The following is an 8,721-nucleotide window of genomic DNA, read 5'->3' as shown; positions in this document are numbered from 1 at the left end:
TTATCAGAAATTATTTTTCTGTACTGTTTAACGTGCACATTATTTTTTACATTTCCATTCTAATAAATAAATCATAAATATCCTTTCCTAAACTTCGTGCATCTTGAACCTTTTGAGGCTCTTCCACGAACCTTCTCTAACCACCAAATAACAACAACAACTAAGTAGTTTGTAGAATTACTGTGCGAGTCCGCTTTCCAGTTTTTAATTATACTGCCGCATCAGTTAGTGCGTGTATTACAAAAATATAAAAACTTGCTTTAGTGTGAAAATTTCCAGTAACTTTACCACCAATGTTTCTGTCAATTTCAGCGGGTTGTTTGGTCCGTCCAGCACTGACACCGAGAAGGAAAAATATCGAAAAATAATCCATTATCTCCTACGGAATTTTTCAAGTATCGTCTGAGAGTCAAATTCGCATTGCTAAGGGTTGTCAAATCCTAATCATAGTCAACCATGAATCCAGAGGTCACACGTTCGCTTTAGAAGTACCTTTGGCGTGACAAAAAAAATACTGGAGAAGTATTTAATTTTCGAAAAATTAAAACGCTATATACTATTATCTATCCGGCTAGGAAGGGACTTCTATCATCTAAAAGAGCAACTCTTCATAGTATTGATCCACTGCAAAAAAAGGGGGTAGTTACGAAATTTGGCCTTCAAAATTTGACGACAGATGGGAAAAGCAGTTTTCAAAAATAACATCACACTATTTTATAGACTTTCCAGATCTCAGAGTTAATTCCCTGTTATCAATAAACTTTACGATATGAATGCATAAGGTAACCTCTGGTATTAGTATAACAACGGTATATTTTGAAAATCAATGAGTAATGATGAGTGATATTTATAAATGAATAAAGCAGTGTCAATTAACTGTTTTCTCTCACTTTTCTGACACATACATCATTACTGTAGTAGATTCACATCAACCGTGCATCTGATGTCTAGGCCAGTCACTTACGACGTCACTGGTTGGATGTTGATAAGCCAATCACAGGGCTGGAAACTCTCAGTCTCTCTCTCAAGTTCACATAGGCAGGATGTATGTTCCACCTCTCCTGAGGGATACGGCTTATCAACAGCCAATCCGTGATGTCGTAAGTGACTGGCCTAGACATCAGATGCACGGTTGATGTGAATCTACTATAGTATGTTATGGTAAGCGCAAGCACGTTAATATTCATGCATAATAGTGAATGAATATGGCATGAATAATGAATGAGTCATATGCCACCATGAGTAAAAAGAATAAATGCAAACACTTACAATTTCTTGTTTATCATCCAGAACATCAAGAGCTATTCAGTTTCAATATTAATAACCCCTATTCATGAGTAACCAATGAGGATTAATAAGCCAAGATGAGTAAACAGTACATGATCAACGCACAGGAATGTTTCGTTCACATTAAAAAAAATTGCGCAGATTTTCACCACGGTATTGATACACACAATTAATAATGACGCTTTGGCAATGAGTCAATATGAGTAAAACACACAATAACACATGAGTAATACAAAGTACACAAAGCACTACATGGATGAGTCCAGATGAGGAAAACGTGTAAAATGACCACATTGGGTTGACATTTTTTATTTGCCCCAAACATGAGACACCATTTCATTATATCAGGAATAACACTTCATGAATACAACGCTTGAGCGTGACAAATCAATTACTGAACGAAAACGATTAAACTACAAATGTAAAAAGAGGCTGTCTCATCGAAAAATAGTTTGGTAACACTCACCACCTCCCAAGGGTACGTTGTCCTACACTGCGAGTCCAAAACCCGGCTTCTTCTGGTTAGCCATAAACAGCAGGGAAAAACCTGTTGAGCAAAAAATCAACACGGATTCAAATTACAATAAGAAGGCACTGGATTGGAGTGACCTTTAAAGGAGGCACTGACTTGGAATGATCTTTAAAGAAGGCACTGGCTTGGAATGATCTTTAAAGAAGGCACTGACTTGGAATTATCTTTAAAGAGGGCACTGAATTGGAATGATCTTTAAAGGAGGCACCGACTTGGAGTGATCTTTAAAGGAGGCACTGGATATAATGATCTTTACAGAAGACACTGACTTGAAATGATCTTTAAAGGAGGCACTGAATTGGAATGATCTTTAAAGGAGGCACTGACTTAGAATGATCTTTACAAAAGCCACTGACTTGGAATGATTTTCCAAGAAGCCACTGACTTGGAATGATCTTTAATATTCTCATTTTATACAGCTCTATTACTTTCCAGTAATAGTAACCACAATGAATTAGTCATGAGACTCAACATATACAATATGCTGAAATTCAGGATTAATAAAGACAAACCAAATCATAAAATGGTTGCACACTCACCCTCTCCAGATGGAGGCCACAGCAGGAAAGTGCTCGGGGTCCATATGACGTCATTACGGTTTCCATGGTTACCACTAACCAGCCCAGCTGCACCTGATGAATAGAGCCAATATGAGCTTGGGATAAAACGAGAGGGTGAGTTGATTTCGAATGTAAAAGTACAGTAGCTTTTCTTCTAATTTAAACTCGGCACTAGTTCATTGGTTAGATAATAACCATTAAGCAAGATTAAATTATTTCGCAGTTCTAGAATATTGAACTGAATATATAATTTAGGCCAAAGGCCAAGCACTGGGACCTATGAGGTCATTCAGCGCTGAAACGGAAACTGATATTAAAAGGTTTGAAAAGCGTAACAGGAGGAAAACCTCACAGTTGCAATATGGATCAATTGTTAGGAGAGGGTGGAAAGTAAAGTAAGATGGAATAAAGAGAATATGAAAGGAGGTACAGTAAAAGGAACGACAGGGGTTGCAGCTACTGGACGAAGACACGCTAAAAAGAACCTTAAGTCATGCCTACAGTGCACCGCATGAGGTGCGCTGACGGCACCACCTCCCTATGGGGAATAATACTTAATAAAAATAAGCAGCTGAATTAGGGAAAGTTCCTGAAATGTGTGAAATATGTGCCACATCACCTGGAATCCGTGTGTGGTCAGTTACTTTTATAACCACCGAATTTCCAACAAATGGGGGCGGGGGAAGAGGGTGGCAACCAAAAAATCAAGTCTTCCTCACCTAAAAGCAGTGGCGAGGAGCCTGTTCCGCAAAGACTTAAATCTAACAAAGTCATGACTACGCGCTACTTATTTCTTTCGTATCATACAGGAACCGTTCCATTCCATTAATATCAACCGCAACCAAATCAATACAGACTCCACTATTATTACGAAGACGACTTATAAGGAGAAAGTAAATTAAATCTTCTTTGAGCACTTATATGCATTCTTAAACTTTGTTATCCAAGTTCCATTAAGTCACTGGATATCTATAATATATAATATGATAATATCTATAATATATATATCTATATATATATATATATAATATATAATAATATATTGTTTATTTATTTATATGTAGTAAGGGGAATGCACAGACTTATTATTTTTAACTTCCCATGGAGACAGAGTCTGGGCGACACCCTAAGAATGCTGATAACTCTTTTTTGGGTGGTATGATGTTAAAGTTCCTTACCTAAGCATATCAGTGTCATGAGGGCTTGTTCAAGGTGCCTTTGAAAACTGGCTGCGACCAGTTACTGAAGAGTGGTAATTCGAGCTATGTCCGTTCATAACGGCAAGTATTAGGCAGAACGGGGGAGACGGCTGCCTTGGTAAGAATGAGCCTGGATGGCTCTATAATGTATTTTTGTTTAAGTGATATTCCAAGCTGTAATGGGTAAGTGTCAATATGCTTTGGCCAAAGTTGTGGCTTACTTGTCTGTCTTTATATTTTGTAAAGATGTTCTATTTCATTTAATCTTTTGACCTTGTCTTTACAATTGTGTGTGCTCACTAGTGTGTTCTCCTGTCTTTTAAACAGGTGGTTCTAGTGAGGGGACTAAGTGTCGTGTGTGGAGGGAACTATAATATTTTGGAGAAGAGATAATTGGTGTGACTAATTACAGATTAAAACTATCAAAATACCGGGGGGTTGTCTGTGAGACTTGAACTATGAATTATCATTCTATTAATTATCCTGTAAGAACCTGGGTTATCCAATTAGTACTTTACTTTGAATAAACGTATATTTTTGTAGCTCCGACTCTGATTTGGTGACCTTAGATAATGGAGTGGCGGTTGAGAGAGAGAGAGAGAGAGAGAGAGGGCTATTGCCAGTGAACGCCTAGAGAGAGAGAGAGAGAGAGAGAGAGAGAGAGAGAGACAAAGTGTTACCAGTTCGCCTTCCGCCATGGCTAAACGCTTACCAAATATGAAAATAGCGGGGGCGACGCTCCCATTGTTAATAGTGGTGGCAAGTGGTGGTTAAACGAAAAAGCCTTTATTGAGATTGGTATCAGCTGTAAAATGCTGTTTTCAGAGTGTCTGATTGTGGGAATGTGTTATATTTCACTTAATAACTTGTGGGGGTTAAGGTGTGTCCATCTGTGGGTATGGTACTGAGCAAAGACAATTGGACTAGAGTCATCAAATTCGCCCGTCGTGAAGTGCCCACTGAGATGAGGACTCAGTCGAGTTTGTGTGTGAAATCATCGAGTGCCTTCTCGCCGAGCGCGTTTGCGTTGTGCTGATGAGATTCATGTTTTTATAATTGCGCAGATTCCGGGTTTTCTTTCATTGTGAAGGGGTAAGTGTTACAAAGTGTTTCTTTTTGGGCCTGGGTTTTTTTTTATCATTTTGTGAGTTATGGGATTGGTTTAGGATACCGCATTTTTTGTCCCATAGGAGTAGAAAGTGATGTGTTTCTTTATTGGCGCATGTTTAGAAGAGACGCGTTCGTCTTTGTTTAATACATAGGTGTGTGTATGAATGGTTTTCATACATGCAGAACTGTTGCTTGAATTGCATTCTTTGCTTGGAGACAGAGAGCGCCCAGTTGATCTTACGCGGTCAGCGTAATTTTTGCTGAACCGAGCGAGGGGTATTGCAAGGGGAGAGTAGTGGTCTGCCTCGGGGGGCATTGCTTGACCGGGAGGGTGAAGCTCTCTTTTTTTTTTTAGTGGGGGGTGAACTCCTTTTTTTTTTCTTTGTGTCGGGGCAACAGGGACGAGTTTGCCCTTGAATAAGGAAATTTCCAATGCAAAGGACATCAGCTGATAATGATTGGTTGATGATGTGAGATGCCCGTAGGGTTTTTTTTCAGAAAGAGATTTTCTTTCTCTTGAGTGAAGAGAAAAGGAAATGATATACATATGGGATGTGGTGTAAGTTTTCCTTGTGCTTTGGAGTGCACAATTATAATGGGGACACAGAGATGATTATTTTTTTTTCTAATGGAGATTTGATTAGTGCTGGGGAGATTGCTTTAAAATGGTGCTGAGTGATGGTGATTGCCAAGTGGTGCTGAATGGTGATGCCCGGTGGTGCTGACTGGTGATGAGTGCTGATGATGATGATACCCGGGAGTGGTAATGGGGTGGTATATGGCTAGTGGTGAGTGGTGTGGATTTTTGAATGTGGAAATGGTGGTGTATACTGGGGAAATGGTGTTGATTGTGGAGTGTAGCAATTATGATAAATATTGGGGAATGGCAATATTAATGCCCTTACTTGAGATATTTTACTGGAGAATTATTATTATTATCATTACTTGAGATATTTTACGGAGAGGAACTTAAGTAGAATTATCATTACTTGAGACATATTTTACGAGAGATTTGAGACTTATTTTACAGATTTGAGATATTTCATGGGAGATTATTTTATAATTATTACAGATAATTATATTATGGAGAATTATTACAATGAATTATGGGAGAAGTTTTGTGGTTAATTATTTACAGTTTCTATGACTTTGGAGAATGTGTCAGTGGTTCATGGGTGATGAATCTGATTGAATTTCTGGTGAATTTTGTGCTGAATTTTTGGTGAATGGGCAAGCATTAACATTGGTGATGTTTTTTTTATATATATATATATACTAACATGGGTGTTATAATGCTATCAAGGGTGTGTTGTTGTTGTTTTTTTTTTTGTAGATATGGGAGGAACTAACGACACTTTTTTTTTTCATGAGTTCAGCAGGAAATTGCTTGACATCTACGTGAGTCACGGGGATAGTTAACAGTGCCGTTGATTTTTCTTTTTTCCTTTTTTGGAAGTTAGCCATTGCTGACAAGTTTTTTTATCATGGGTGAATTTGAATTTATTTTTCTCTCCAGTTTGTGGGAATTTTTTTTTAAATGTCTCAGTTCGTGACTTGGAGTCATTGTGCGGGAATGTGTTTATAATTTCAGCTGTTTGATGCTGCAGAGAGATTTATGGGGGAATTTTTGCATTTTTTTGAATGCATACGAAATGGCACTACATTTTTTTTCTGGATATTTGTGTTCCAGAAGTTGTGGGTTTCTTGCACAATACTTTTGTTGTATTTGTGACAGTTTTGCCAGAGATAGGAAACTTGGCTAAGTTTCTAGTGGCCTATGGCGTAGTGCATATGGGAGAAGTCTTTGCTTAGACACTTTGAATTTGGAGTTTTGTTATAATGAGTTGTGGCACATTGGTGATTTTTTCTGGAATTTCCTGGACAATTTTATTTGCCGAGTGTTTGCCTTTTTTAGCAGTTATGCTAAACAGAGAGTTTATAGTTTTTGACTATAACATTGAGTTATTTTCCTGGAGAATTGGAGATATAATATATTGGAGATATTTTTTTGGCCATTTGATATTTTTTATTTTTTGGAAATATTCCAGTCTAGGCCTATGGTGCTGAGAGCTATGTTTAGTTCAATTATTTTGCAGCCATCTTTGTTGCAAATGGAGACACTCTTTTTTGAGGAGATGTGTGTAAGCTAGATACTTTGAGTGCATTTTTTTGGAGGTGGAGTTTCATTTTTTTATTATCCTGCTCGGAGATTTAATATTTTTTGGAGACTTGTTTTATTCCACATGGAGTTATTGGTGAAATAGAGGTAAATATTTTTTATTTGCCGAAATAGAGGTGAATATTTTTTGTTACTGGAGTGGTAGTTTTTATTTACATGTGGTTATTGGTGAAATAAGAGGGAATATGGTGTGGTGTGGTTATTAATTAAATGGAGGAAATATTTTCATCACTGGGGTGGTTTTATTATTTAGATGGTGATATATACATATGTGGGTGGAATTGATCTTTGGCCGGTGACCTTTTTTTTGTGGTTATGATTTTTTTTTAGTTGAATTCCTGGAGTTTTTTCGAGCTAAGAGAAGAGTTCTGTGGTTCTTTTTGGTTTTGTGACCTAATTGGAGGCGAGTGGCATTACTGCATTGTGGTCCTATGGAGATGTTGCATTTTTTATAGTCACCAGTGAGTTATTTTTGGAGGCATATAATTGCTGAATTGTGAGTTTACCGTAGTTTTTTTTTATTCTGGATAGGTGACTGGATAGGTGATAATTTTTTTTATAATTGGGCAGTATCATGTGAGAGTTGTCTTTGAGACAAATTTTGAACACCTTAGATAAATCCTGGAGATAATTTTGTGAAATGTGCTGATATCATGTCAGTATAGAATCTTTTTTGAGAATCATGAGTTTCCGAAGTTGGAAGTCTAACTAGACATTTTTATGCTGCAGTTCGAGCACCTGATGTGTCCGCAGGTGGATTTTTGCTGACAATACTGTGATGAGTCCAGTGTGAATGACTCTTTTCCTCTAGTGGTGATTGCTCAGAGTTTTTGCAATATCTGGAAATGTTGACTATAGCATTTCATGAAAGTGCATGTGTAATGGGTTGCTTTCTGGCCGTGTCCGATAGCTTGGAAAATTGCGATGGGAAAATTCCGTAACTATGCATATTGCATTTGTTGGGGAAAACGCAGGGTTATGTATATCATGCATATATTATGCGTTTTGTAATGGGGAAGTTTACTTGTCATTATCTTTTTTTTAATTTTTCTTTTTTTTCCTTTTCTTATGAGAGATGTAATTGGGAATTGAGCTTTAAATAGCATTTCTTTTTGGACGGGAGATGTAATTTATTGGGGTTGTGAATTACATAAATGGGCATTTTGAGATTAATTATGTAAGCAGTGAAAAGAGTTTTTACTGATTTTGTGGGTTGCTGTAATATCAGACCTTGAGAGAACCTTTTTGATTTTTGGGGCTGGGCTTATTACCTGACTTTTTTTCTCTTGGGCTCATTACTTTTTTCTTTTTTTTTACGTGTGAGAATTTGCGGGTTTGAAATGTGCGCGCAGAAGTCTGTGGAGTTACTGTGAGTTTTGGATTGTGTGTGCTGGTGTGAGAGTTTGGAGAATTAAGTTAGAGAACTTAATGTTTTATTTGTTTTTGCAGGGTTGTGATAATGACTTATGATTTAGTGGTCATATTAATGGAGTTAATTGGGAGACGTTCAGTTAGTATTTTTTGGGAATTTTTGAAGTCATTATCTGATAGTAGTATGTCTGAGGTTAATTTTCTTTTTTGATTGGCCGATGACTTGACTGACATACTTAAACACACCATAATCGTCGTTCCCCGATGCTAGCGAGACACCCACCAGCCATTGCAGAGATGTGGCTCTCGTTTGCCTACTTATGAGAGTTTCTACGAGTCTACAGAGTTCTACAGCGCTTTTGGATCTACAGAAACTGTTAGATGTCTTCCGCAGGGAGACGTTTCGCCTTCTTACAGCGTATTTCTCATGAGTTGCAGTTGCAGACAAAGAGGGATATTCAAGAGTCCAAGATGGAGAGAAAA

The sequence above is a fragment of the Macrobrachium nipponense genome, chromosome 35, assembly GCF_015104395.2.
Source record: "Macrobrachium nipponense isolate FS-2020 chromosome 35, ASM1510439v2, whole genome shotgun sequence".
NCBI lineage: Eukaryota > Metazoa > Arthropoda > Malacostraca > Decapoda > Palaemonidae > Macrobrachium > Macrobrachium nipponense.
This window is presented reverse-complemented; position numbering follows the sequence as displayed.